Source organism: Panulirus ornatus, chromosome 49 (assembly GCF_036320965.1).
Source record: "Panulirus ornatus isolate Po-2019 chromosome 49, ASM3632096v1, whole genome shotgun sequence".
Classification (NCBI taxonomy): Eukaryota; Metazoa; Arthropoda; class Malacostraca; order Decapoda; family Palinuridae; genus Panulirus; species Panulirus ornatus.
In genome coordinates, this window is record NC_092272.1 from 2,799,625 (window position 1) to 2,812,700 (window position 13,076).

The 13,076-nt window shown below is 47.2% G+C and overlaps 1 protein-coding gene across 1 annotated transcript in view; it reads left to right on the plus strand.

Annotated features, from left to right (window-relative positions):
• Positions 1-528: 528 nt before the first annotated feature.
• Cht10 (Chitinase 10) overlaps positions 529-13,076 on the plus strand; it is a 133,959-nt gene continuing 121,411 nt past the window's right edge. Inside the window, exon 1 of the mRNA XM_071690808.1 lies at positions 529-672. The gene's annotated coding sequence lies outside the window, so the exon portion shown is untranslated. The remainder of the gene's footprint in view (positions 673-13,076) is intronic.

Below are 13,076 nucleotides of genomic sequence, written 5' to 3' on the forward strand. Positions count from 1 at the left end.
TTCTCACACTACGTGTGTGTGTGTGTATGAAGGACTCATACGTGTGTGTGCATGAAGGACCCACGTGATATACGAAGCCATGGAACACTGAGGGGTATTTCAGGGTTGGATATGAAGTGTGGAAGACTGTGTTGGCATGGCGAGTGTTGCCCTGATAACATGTTGAGGATTGAGGTACATCTCCTGCCTCAGCCACCTTGCAACGCTGTTGATTGGTCCATGAGGCGTGGGGGCTTGTCGCTGATTGGCCTCCTCCTCGTCCCCCCCCACACACCACACAAGTGAGACAGTTTTTCCCGGGGTTTTCTTTCGATGTCGTTCGGTTGTAACCGAGAAATCAATCAATAAGAAATAAGGATTTAGAGATATATGGGTACTGAATGCGAGTGAGTGCTCTGTGTGTGTGCCGCGGGTGGAGAGAAGGCGCTCGGGGAGGGGGGGGCAGGCGAGGTAGGTTCGGGGATTCGAAGGAGGGAACTCGAGTTTTAGATTCGGGGTTGGGCCAGGGTCGGGGGAGATTTAAGTATAAGTAGCGCCGATGGAGGCGAGGGTCAGTTAGTGTCCGTGCGTCTCCCGCGTCGCGCACGCCAGACTTGACGCGCGCCCGTTCCTCCCTTCTTCGTCAGCTGTGGTAGTTGGTGCCCCTGTTGCTCCTAGATCCCAGCGCCCCAGGTGAGTACGCACGCTTCCCTGTCCCACCCCGCTAGGGGCCTCTCGCTCCTGCGGCTGCAATAGCTAGGCTTTCTCGATTTACCCCCAGCAGCAGCAGCTGAGGTGGCCAAGCTTGTTGCTCCTCCTGCAGCTGAGGTGGCCAGGCTTGTTGTTGCTCCTCCTGCAGCTGAGGTGGCCAGGCTTCTTGCCCCCCTGCAGCTGAGGTGGCCAGGCTTGTTGCTCCTCCTCCTGCAGCTGAGGTGGCCAGGCTTGTTGTTGCTCCTCCTGCAGCTGAGGTGGCCAAGCTTGTTGTTGCTCCTCCTACAGCTGAGGTGGCCAGGCTTCTTGCCCCCCTGCAGCTGAGGTGGCCAAGCTTGTTGCTCCTCCTCCTGCAGCTGAGGTGGCCAGGCTTGTTGCCCCCCTGCAGCTGAGGTGACCGTTAGCTACCTGACCTTCATGAGAATGAAAATGTTAAATATTATGTACACAACTTATACAAGATTTTGTCAACAACGCAGTGTTTATATATACACTCAAACTGTCGTCATAATAGACTCATCTGTTGTTAATATAGACTCAAACTGTCGTCAATATAGACTCAAACTGTCGTCAATATAGACTCAAACTGTCGTCAATATAGACTCAAACTGTCGTCAATATAGACTCAAACTGTCGTCAATATAGACTCAAACTGTCGTCAATATAGACTCAAACTGTCGTCAATATAGACTCAAACTGTCGTCAATATAGACTCAAACTGTCGTCAATGTAGACTCAAACTGTCGTCAATATAGACTCAAACTGTTGTCAGTGTAGACTCAAACTGTCGTCAATGTAGACTCAAACTGTCGTCAATATAGACTCAAACTATAGTCAATATAGACTCAAACTGTCGTCAATGTAGACTCAAACTGTCGTCATAACGGGACCAGCCTACTCATCCTGCCAGTGAGTCAGGCCATGAAGATCCACACACTCATTATGAGATTACGTTGTGTGTGTGTGAGCGTGTGTGTGTGTGTGTGTGTGTGTGTGTGTGTGTGTGATGCCCTTTCCTTGATCCCTCTCTTGACCTTGTCTCGTAACCGCCCAACAACTGGGACAATATTTTTATCGTCCCCGGACGGGGATATCCCACCGGTGTGGCGTCGCTGGACATGGGTCATCATCACTCTTCCCACCCCAGCGGGTGGGACATGGCACGTACACTTATCCTGCAAGCAAAACCGGTCATTAGACAACTTCTTTCTCTCACTGCCAAAAGACAAGACGAGGTCTCTCATGTTGCTGGTAACACTCGCTGAATCATCTTCCTAGACGCGAAGACGTTTGTCCGTTTTCTATACGTATCCCCTTTTCTGGAATCTGTGTAATTACCGTATTTTTTTCTGTGTCACATGAACCACAAACTGTAATGATCAAGTGACAGTTGTCTTAAATGATGGTTTGTCTTGGAAGACAAAGAGGAGGGAGGAGAAGACAAAGAGAAGAGGAGGAGGAGGAAAAGAAGAATCAGTAGGAGGAGGGCGGTGGGAAACGGAGTTCAAGAGGGACTGGGGAGGGAGAAGAATCTCGCTTGTGCTCAGCCGAGGTCAATGGTCAAGCAGGGTGAGGCGGACGCTGTAAATTTCAAGGTTACGTGGGATGGGGTGAGGAGGAGGAGGAGGAGGAGGAGGAAGGAAAGGGGAGGGGAGTTGTGTGTGTGTGTGTGTGAGTGAGTGTGAGTGTGGAGGAACCTTGTCTATGAATGAACCAACTCCCTCTCCCCCACCGTCTTGCGTGGCTCGGGGTACAACACTATCCACTTCCCTTAAGTTCCTCTGGTCAGTTCGAGCGTCAGGGACGACTGGCCTCTCTTCTTCTTCTTCTTCTTAAGCCACGTCTATCGATCGTCGTCGTTCAAGGGGAAAAAAAAAGGGAAAAGTACCGTATCTCGTGAGCACACAGGGGCTCGTGTGAGAGTCTGGTACACAAGGATTGAGAAACTTGGGTGGAGACTCTGGTTCAAAGTTTAGATTTGTGGTGTTTTGGGAGGGAGGGAGTGAGGGAGTGTCCTCTTCATCTTCTATGTCGAGGATTTGGGGAATCGTTGTCACCTGGAGGGTCTTCATTACGTCTTCTGTTCGTCCTACACGCACTTAATCGACGTCCCATATAGCTCCTCCGTAGAGGAAATGGTTGATAGAAAACGAAGGGTGGGGGACGCGTACGCTGACTTGGGTAAACAGAGGAATTTCGACTGAGAGTGCAGGAAAGGTCGACCGTAGGGTGTCTGGTGGTGAGGGAGAGAGGGGCACCAACAGCATGATGGAGATACTGGTGGTGGTGGTGGTGGAGGAAGAGAGAGTCTTATCTGCGCCAACAGCGTGGGTGATGGAGATATTGGTGGTGGTGGTGGTGGTGACGGTGAAGGTGGTGGAGAGGAGAGGTAGGAGCGTGGGTTAGGTTAGGTAACGCCCTCGACGGAGCTCGGCGCGAGTTCCAGGGATCCGCTCCAATAACACTGGTGTGTGTGTACGGTCAGAGCAGGGGTGACCCGGCCACACTTGGCCTGGCTTATGTAAGGCCCAGAGGGAGGGAGTGAGGGAGGGAGGAAGGAAGACAGACAGCCAGGGGATGGACTAGATAACAAATGCGTCTACTTCGTCCACACCTTCAGGAGCCGGTGGACGTACGCCTCCCCCATAGGTGAAAGCACTCCGTCCTTTGACGTATAGGACGAATAGTTGATACCATCCACGTTCACAGATCCCATAATATAGGATGATATAGGATATTATATGAGGCTCTAATGCCATCCAGTCAGACACAGAAGTTCAAGAACTCTTCAAAAACACACCTTATCAGAACAACAGAGACGTTGATCATCACGACACACATCCAAGACTCATACAGGTACATCATAACCCGACACACACACCCACACATACATACACACACACCCGCCCGCAAACACACCCAACAAACACGAATCGATCACACGCGTACGGGCGAACGCCGCCCTCATGACCCTTCTCCAGGAAGTGCGTCTTACTCGAGGACGACTAGTTGTCTAAAGACACTGAGTACGCAAGGCCCCGTCCCGTCTCTCGCTCCTCCTACCTACCCCACCCCGACCACCAGTCGATCGGGTGTCTCCAGACGTGTTCCCAGAGGTGACGGACGATCCTGTCGGTCAAGTTCAAGGGACGGACGGACCCTATGAAGGCCATTTTGTGCCGGGAGACGGATTATTATATGTGTGTGTGTGTGTGTGTGTGTTTGGTCTTCGCAGTCATCGACTCGTTCTCTAGTCTGGGCAGAGAGCGAGTGGGCAGAGACCATGGCAGAGGGTCTGTGTGTGTGTGTCTGTATGACCATGTCTGTATCCGTACATCTCAGAGTTATGGGTTGGGCTGTAGTCATTACCATAGCGCGGTCTCTTGCTGTGTTAACCTCCCTTGTGTGAGGGCAACAACGTCTCTTTGAGCTACAGCCTTCGTCAGAGGAACAGCAGGAGAAGTAGCTAAGCAGGGGTATGTTCCTCGATGGAACAGCCCCCTGCTCATGACGCTACCTCGGAAAAAGAATACAAAAAACGGGGCTGAGGATAGAACAATTGTTTCCATACCGGTGGCTCCGTGTAAGAGAGAGAGAGAGAGAGAGACCTCTCCACTACCGTGTAATCGAGTTCCATTCCTTATATCAGTACAAACCTCTAAATATCACAGTAAATCTTCTTTTTTTTTTTTTTTCGTAATTCATGTTCCCCTCCTCCTCCTTTTTTTCCTCACCCCACCACAAGCCCGACGCACATCTTCCCTGAGAAGGTGTGTTGTTGCCCTGTTGGGGCGTGCGCGCGTTACACCTGCGCGAGTAAAGACGTCGAGGCAATAACCCCATCAATAAGGTCGAAACGTAACACTAGACGGACGCTCAGGCATTGTTTACGAACTCCTCCGTCTACGTTGCCAAGGCATGTAACGCTGACGTAACGCGTCGTGAGTCGTCGTATGTATATATACATACAGTCAACTTCGTAGCGAATGCGGTCGTGCCCCTCGACGTATGGATAGGACGTCTAACGAGACAGAGATTGATAGAAATGCGTTTAGCTTGAACGAAAAGTCGGTGGAGCTTATACGACCGGTCTCGGCAGTGTTGCCGACCCGCAGGGACTAGGACTTTCTCCCTATATGACCGGCAGCCATATGGCTAACCGGACGTCATGACTCCTTGGAGAGCATATGACAACGTTTGGAGCCCAGTTGGAGGTGGTACTCGAACCCTCGAAAATTCCCCTCCCTCCCTCCATACCTCCATACGCCGGACGACAGGCGTGTCCCTCCTACAACTGTCAAATACAACAACGTTATACAACACCTGACATACAATAGCCCAGGTTATTGCATGGAGGATCAATACTTGAATGATTCTTGTGAATTTATCACTTTCTTTATCATTGGCTTTTATCGTTGTTTTATAGGACTATTTATTCTATCTTCTTTTGTCTCATTCTTAACTTTTTCATTCTGTTTTTCCTTGACTTTTACGCTTTTATTGTTCATTTCTTTATTGTTGTTATATTTCTCATTCCTTCTATCATCTATTTTCCTTCTCTTACCGTTTTTTCTTCCCAATCTTATCGTTTTTCTTCTTATTTATGGACTTCTTCGGTTATCTTTTATTATTATTATTATTATTATTATTAGTAGTAGTAGTAGTAGTAGTAGTAGTACTTTATTATCATCATTCTTATTATTTACACTTGAGTGCCTTCCCCACTGGGGTGAGGTAGCCACAAGAACAAACGAATAATGGCCTCATTTGCATACACTCTCCTTTTAGCTGTCATGAAAAATGTACTGAAACTACAGCTCACCATCCACAGTCAGCACCCACGGTCCATTCCATGGTCTACTTTGACTGTCTTATATACCCTAATTCAGCCCATGGATAATCATGTCGATCCCCATACACCACTTCGATCCAGTTCATTTTATCCCATGCACGTCTCTAACCCTCCTGAATATTTAGGCCCTGATATCTATAATGGACCCTCTCAGTCTTTCTTCGCTCATCCTCTCCATATGTCCAAACCATTTCAGCACACCCAGATCAGTTCTTCCAGTCATAGTGCACTTACTGCCACACCTCATTCTTACCCTGTCGTTCCTCACATAATCACCTCGTTAAATATCTATTGGCCGTTGTTCAGCACTCGTGGAAGCCCCATCGCATGAAACGTCTCTTGCTATAATATAGCTTCTTAAGCTTCAATAAGCTGTCCACATTTACCATGTCATAACACAGTATATTCCATTCACCCACTTTTCTGATGCCTTACAAATACTTCTGTTCACAATCTACGTCACTGAGCTTGTTCAGGAAATGCGAAAGGCCGTGATCAAGTCACCCCTCACTCACTCTTCTTTCTTCCATAGTAAATTTTAAGATATTTAGTCTTTCCTCGTTACTCAGCATTTTTAATTCTAGTACTGTCTTAGATGCCTTCCTCTGGATATTCTCTATTAGTTCTTTACGCTACTTTAAGTGAGGTGATCAGATCTGGAGAATCCTATTCTAGTTTCAGTCTCATTTAGAATGTAAGCAGCTTGCTCAATTTTTTATGATCCGTAATGTTGAAGGTCGTTTTAATATTTGCCAGAGGAAAGTTGGTCTCCTTTACTACACTCCTTCGCTGGTACCACCACGACAGATTTGGGATAATGTCAACCTCCCAGGTTTCTCATACACAAATTCCTGCAGTTTATTTCGTACTGGATGATTCTTATATTGGGGCTTCTCATGACACTTACTCGAGTTGAATCTCATCAACCATACACCACACCAACTTTGGAGTTTGTCAAGGTCCCCTTGTAAGTTGATGCAATCCTCCCAGCTTTTTGCCTCCCTTCATGACTTCGGCATCATCAGCAAACGTGTTCAGGTAAGGGGTCCAGTCCTTTTTGGCAAGGCATTCACATAGACCAAGAATAGCAATGACTCCGGGACAGACCCCAGCGGCACGTCAGTAATGACCCTCAACCCACTTTTAGTAAGCTTCCCTGATTTGCGTCCTTGTATCCCATACTCCTGCAAGAAAATCTTGGTTATTTACCAGCATCGTATGGGTGACAGTGTCAACTGCTTTCTGGCAGTCCAGATACAGACTATACCCCAACCTCCGCAACTTGCCTTAAGTCAAGAGCTTACTCTCTTGTAGAAATACGATCGTGTCGTGACGTATGACCACGTCTCCCCTGAAATTGTGTTTTTTCTCTGTCATTCTGGCAGTCTTTCCTCTTGTAGGGAGTCATCAATTTGCTTCTTGAATATCATTTCCAGTATCTTAAAGACCGCTGGACACGTAAGGTAGATCGGTCTGTAGTTCACCACCACCTGTTTCCTGTCTTATATCTTATATAAAGGCATGACATTTGCTTTCTTTTATCCCCTTTACACTTTGGCTTTTTCCAGCGACGTTTTGAACGACTTTTTAAGTGGTCTGCCAAGCGTACCTGGGCACATCATCAGCGCATATGTTGACATTTGATCAGGTTCGTAAGGCATATATGGTTTAAGACGTTTGAGTACGTTGTGCATGTCCTCTCCAGGTTATTCCAATGCTCTCTGAGGCCTACTACCCATCCCATCTCACTGGTGTTGGAAACACCGAGTCTTACGTTTGAACTTGTCATTCAGTTCTTCACATACCCACACTTCATCCTCTATAACTTCCGAATCCCTTAACTTTACTACCTGCTCTTTAACTGACAAATTATTTCTGAGGAGTTTTAGAAAAGCTTTGGATTATCTGGTTTATTTACAATACTCTCATTTCAAAGTTTCTCTGTTCTTCTTTTCTTAATCCCGTCGTACACGTTTGTCGTTCCCACACATCTCATAGTTGATGACTGGCTCAACTAACCCTTTATATATCTTCACTACTCACAACAGTACCTCCGTTCCTAGGCTACTGAAGTCCATGTCCACACAATATCTTATCACCGAACCTGTTACACTCTGATTACAGGCTGATTCACACGTCACGTTGCCGTCACATCACTCACGTCCCATCACCGTCACTTTACGTCACATCATCACACCTCAGAATTTCTTCTATGTGGTCGAAATTCCCACCATTATATTACCACCTTAGGTTCAAGTTTTGCTCCCCTTAAGTCCGTATTTACCACAGCCCCCGACCCCCCCACCTGCCCCTCACCCTCGCAATACCATTCACTAAGTCAGGGTCAAGGTCGACCTACCTCCACTCTACTGTTATTGCTGCTACGTTCAAGGCCGAACTGTGCTGGCCCTTGAACCTGTTCGCTCTACTTCTCTTCACCACTGGATCATCTTCACTACTGACGACCACCACTACCACATCTTCACTACCACTGACCTCTGACCTGCCCATTGCGGGTGAGGTCAAAGATTAACTTTACACACACACACACACACACACACGCACACACACACACACACACACACACACACACACACACACACAGGACCATTATATTATTATTATCATTATTATTATTATTATTATTATTATTATTATTATTATTATTATTATATTATTATTGTTATAAGTAGTAGTACTAATAGTGGTAGTAATAGTACTGTTATTATATATTAATTGACAGCAACAGTCAATTCGACTGTTTCAACTGTTAACAGTTTATAATCACTTGTGAACGATGGTTATGCAAATCAACATTAAAATGACCAGCTGAAAAGAAAGAAAAAAATTTTAGGATTACTATTTACTTCAGCGTTGAAATCATTGATGAAACCGCTTGTAGCAGGATTGCTTTACCACATGGCATTAAAATCACCCAATTAGAAAATACATGAAAACGAAAATATTTATATTCTACTCCTTTATTTTGATAATGATAACTAATTTATCATCAGGAATTTGAATCATTTTTTAGTCTATGATTGAAATTCACCAATGGTCGTTAGTTTTGAGTTAGGTAGTTGACCACGCCATTTGAAACTATTAGGAATAACCAGTGGGTTCATTGGGCCACAGCCACCGTTAAGACTGATACACTCTCGCCTTTAAGGTCGCTCCAAGTAAAAGTGAAGACAAGCGTATACACACAGACCCACCTCCCCACCACCACCACCCCCTAAGCCAGCCAGAAGGCCTATAGGCTGAGATTAGAAAGCGAAGACACGCTAGGCTTACAGTGTGTGTGTGTGTGTGTGTCAGCCGTCATTCCTCCGCCTGCCCGACCATAATGTACACTCTTGGATCGATCCGGAGGGGGGGGGGGGGGGGGGGAGACTCATCAAGGTGGCCTTCCTGGTTGAGTTTTATTCATGACGTCGGTTCGAACGCCCCTTCTTCTTCTTCTTCTTCTTCTTCTTCTTCTTCTTCTTCTTCTTCTTCTTTTTCTTCTTCTTCTTCTTCTTCTTCTTCTTCTTCTTCTTCTTTTTCTTCTTCTTCTTCTTCTTCTTCTTCTTCTTCTTCTTCTTCTTCTTCTTCTTCTTTTTCTTCTTCTTCTTCTTCTTCTTCTTTTTCTTCTTCTTCATCTTCTGCCTCCTGCTCCTCCTCCTCCTCCTCCTCCTCCACTGTCCGCCCCTGGGTGAGGGAGAGGGGATGTGGACATATGTCCTTCTGGTCGTGACTCCCTGGGGCTGGGGGAGCGCCTCCCCCCTTTGTTCTTCTCCCCCCACAGTTATGGGGGTGAGGGGGATTAATGCCCTCCCCCTCTTGTTCTTCCCCCCCCCCCCCACCCCCACAACTGGGATGGGGGGGGGGTTAGGGGGCTTAATGAGGGAGAGAGGGAGAAGGTGTGTTGGTGTAGGGGAAGGAAGAAAATCAAGGGTCAGTCAAAGGCATGACGTGATAATTTGTAAGAGGTTCACTAATTTGTAAGAGGGTCGGTCACCCGGATTGACGTAGAGTCTTGCGTCCGTAGACGCGCTGTACGAGCGAACACGACGAAGTGTCCATATTTGGGCGTTGAGTGCGAGGGTGGGGTCTGGCTACGTGATGTGGGGGTAGATGAAGTAGAGGAGGGCACCGTGTGCTGACGGTAGATACCGTAGCGAGGTGTGTAGCGCACGCGCACGTAGAAAGCGTTGTAGTGGCGGTAGATGCTGTAACCAGATATTCCCCTGTCGTAAATGTTTCGTTGAAGATGTAGACAGTGTGGTTTCGATCGTTTTCCCACACTGAGGTACTGTAGAAAGTAGAAATGGCATGTTAGCTACGTCTCTTCGCTTGTATATGAACTGACTCTTCTACGTCTTCTGTCGCATTCTTGTATCTCTCTCTCTCTCCTGACGATGTGATCATGGCACGAAAGTGCACTTGGGAACTTGTCGTGTTTCATTTTCCTCGTGGTCTTTATATATATATAGATAGATAGATCGAGAGATAGATAGAGAGAGAGAGAGAGAGAGAGAGAGAGAGAGAGAGAGAGAGAGAGAGAGAGAGAGAGAGAGAGACTGTGGTCTACCAACGTGTACTGTCATTTGCATAGCGGACGAACTGTGTGTGTCCTTACGAATGCCGGGGCTGTACCGTACCGCGGCGCCGTGGCCTACATCCACGAGAGTTGTGACATTACCGATGCCGCGCGCTGTACCGTACACTGCTTGGCCTGCATTCTTCGTCTACACCCCTTACCAGAACCTCCCTTCCCTCCTCACACACACACACACACACACACACACACACACACACGTAAATACATGCATTGATACATATTGATGATGAAGGAGAGGTAATGCAGCCCTCATGAGAAAAATATGCAGCCCATCTGTCTCCTATGTCTTTGCATACGAAGGGGAGAGAGAGAGAGAGAGAGAGAGAGAGAGAGAGAGAGAGAGAGAGAGAGAGAGAGAGAGGGAGAGATGAGGGAGGCCCTGACAGTCATCCCAGTCAACAATTGAGGGAGAGGAGGAGCACCAGAGGCCAATGCTCTCTCCTGCTCGACCCCAGCCTGACAGGCGCTCCCCAGCTATTGTTCTGGGGGGGGGGGGGATGCACTGGGGTTGTGGGGGTGGATACTGGGGTGTTGGGTGTTGGTTTTCCTGGGTTCATGGGTGGTTATAGGGGGTAAGGGGGTGGATATCTGGGCTGAGGGGTTGATGCTGGGGTTTTTGGGGTGGATACTGGGGTTCAGGGGTGGGTACTGGGGACTCGGACCGCTTCTCTGGGGGCTGTAGGTGGCTCATGGGTGGATACGTGGGAGTCTGGGGTGGATACTGGGGTGTTCAAGTAGTTAGCGGGGTTCTTGGGGAGATATTTCTGGGGTGCATCTGATGTGTCCTTCGTTCGATGATGCTGGAGTGCCCACTCATTCCTGCTGGGGTGGCCCACTCATTCCAGCTGGGGTGCCCCACTCATAAGGTGCTGCTGGGGTGCCCACTCATGAGGTGCTCCTGGGGTGCCCACTCATTCCTGCTGGGGTGCCCACTCATTCCTGCTGGGGTGCCCCACTCATAAGGTGCTGCTGGGGTGCCCACTCGGCGTTGCTAGGGCGTCGAACATGGGGTACAAGTTCCCTGAGAAGATTCTCAGGGTCGGCAAGTCCAACTGGGGGAGAGGAGGGAGGGAGAGAGGGTTCGATACCCGTGCGCCCAGCGATCCAGAGGAGTACAGAAACCAACCACCGTGGCCTGGAATGCGATCAGGGTTGGCCAAGAGCGATCCAAGTGCTGGAAAGGGATTCGAAGTGTCTTAGAACAGTCCTGGGTAGTTTTACGGGGTACTCCAGACAGAATTTGGATATTCAGTGTCTTCTTAAGCAGAATGGGGATATTCAGTGTCTTCTTAAACAGAATTGGGATATTCAGTGTCTTCTTAAACGGAATTGGGATATTCAGTGTCTTCTTAAACAGAATTGGGATATTCAGTGTCTTCTTAAACAGAATTGGGATATTCAGTGTCTTCTTAAACAGAATTGGAATATTCAGTGTCTTCTTAAACGGAATTGGGATATTCAGTGTCTTCTTAAGCAGAATTGGGATATTCAGTGTCTTCTTAAACAGAATTGGGACATTCAGTGTCTTCTTAAACAGAATTGGGATATTCAGTGTCTTCTTAAACAGAATTGGGATATTCAGTGTCTTCTTAAACAGAATTGGGATATTCAGTGTCTTCTTAAACAGAATCGGAATATTCAGTGTCTTCTTAAGCAGAATTGGGATATTCCGTGTCTTCTTAAACAGAATTGGGATATTCAGTGTCTTCTTAAACAGAATTGGGATATTCAGTGTCTTCTTAAGCAGAATCGGAATATTCAGTGTCTTCTTAAACAGAATTGGGATATTCCGTGTCTTCTTAAACGTAATTGGGATATTCTTATCCCACCATCAGTGTCTTTGTAATGGAGGAATTTATCATCTGTCATGACCCAAACATCAGACCAGACTCATAGTCGTGATGACGTGTTGTGGACCAGAGATGTGAACGAATCTTGAATCCACAATTACGTTAAAACATTTTGGTGAAGAGACTCGAATAAACTTATGATTTACGTGACAAACATCTTCCTCAACTACCAAAGAAAAAGAAATTAACACCGAAAGCAAATGTGTTATCAGAGACCCGAAAGAAAGCTTAGTAGTTCAGTGAAGCTAAGCTTTTTGCCTTTCAAGCTGCCTTCGTATAGTGGTGGTGGTGGGAGCATCTTGCCAGGCATACGTAGCCAAAGCTGGGGAGTACGGAGGTAAATATAAGAGGAGGGGAGGGAGGCACAAGAAAAGGGTAGCATGCGTTAAATGCCAACCCCCCACCTACCCAGCCCTCTACTGTATTCAGCTTACGAACGCCTCTCGTACGATAACGAATGGAGACCTCACGAATAAGCTTGACACGGAGGAAGGGATACGAATATTAACCCCCTCTCCCATTCGTGGTGTCAGCTAAGATTTTTCTTATCGTCCCTCTTATCGGTATCTCTCTTATCTATTAATGACCCCGTCTGGTCGTGATACACAGACTCATCACGGACGAAGGTAATTGGGTCGAGTCCCTAAGACTGACTCGCTGATGCCCAAACCTAACACTGGCAGCTGAATATTCAAGCCAGACTCGGGAGAAGGCAGACAGAAGAGGACACCAGGACCCGCTCTCTTAGGTTCCGATCCCAAAGACTGGGAACCTGAGGGGAATCCAAGTGTTTGGATTGGAATCCTGAAACCTCACGTTGTCGCTCCTTTTGATTCCCCCAGCGCTGGTTTTGGTATTCATAACGCCCCATCGCCAATGACATGCAATACCCAGAGCTTTAATTACAAACCGTAAATGACTTTAGAGTTTGATTGTATGTTGTTAATATTCTCTTCTCATCGTCTATCTTGAGATAATAGATGCTCACTGGAACTTGCAGATATCTCTATCTTCATTATCTGAGACACGAGATCATAAATGGATTAAGCCTCTCGTTTGCCTAACGTGTATGTTAACAAGG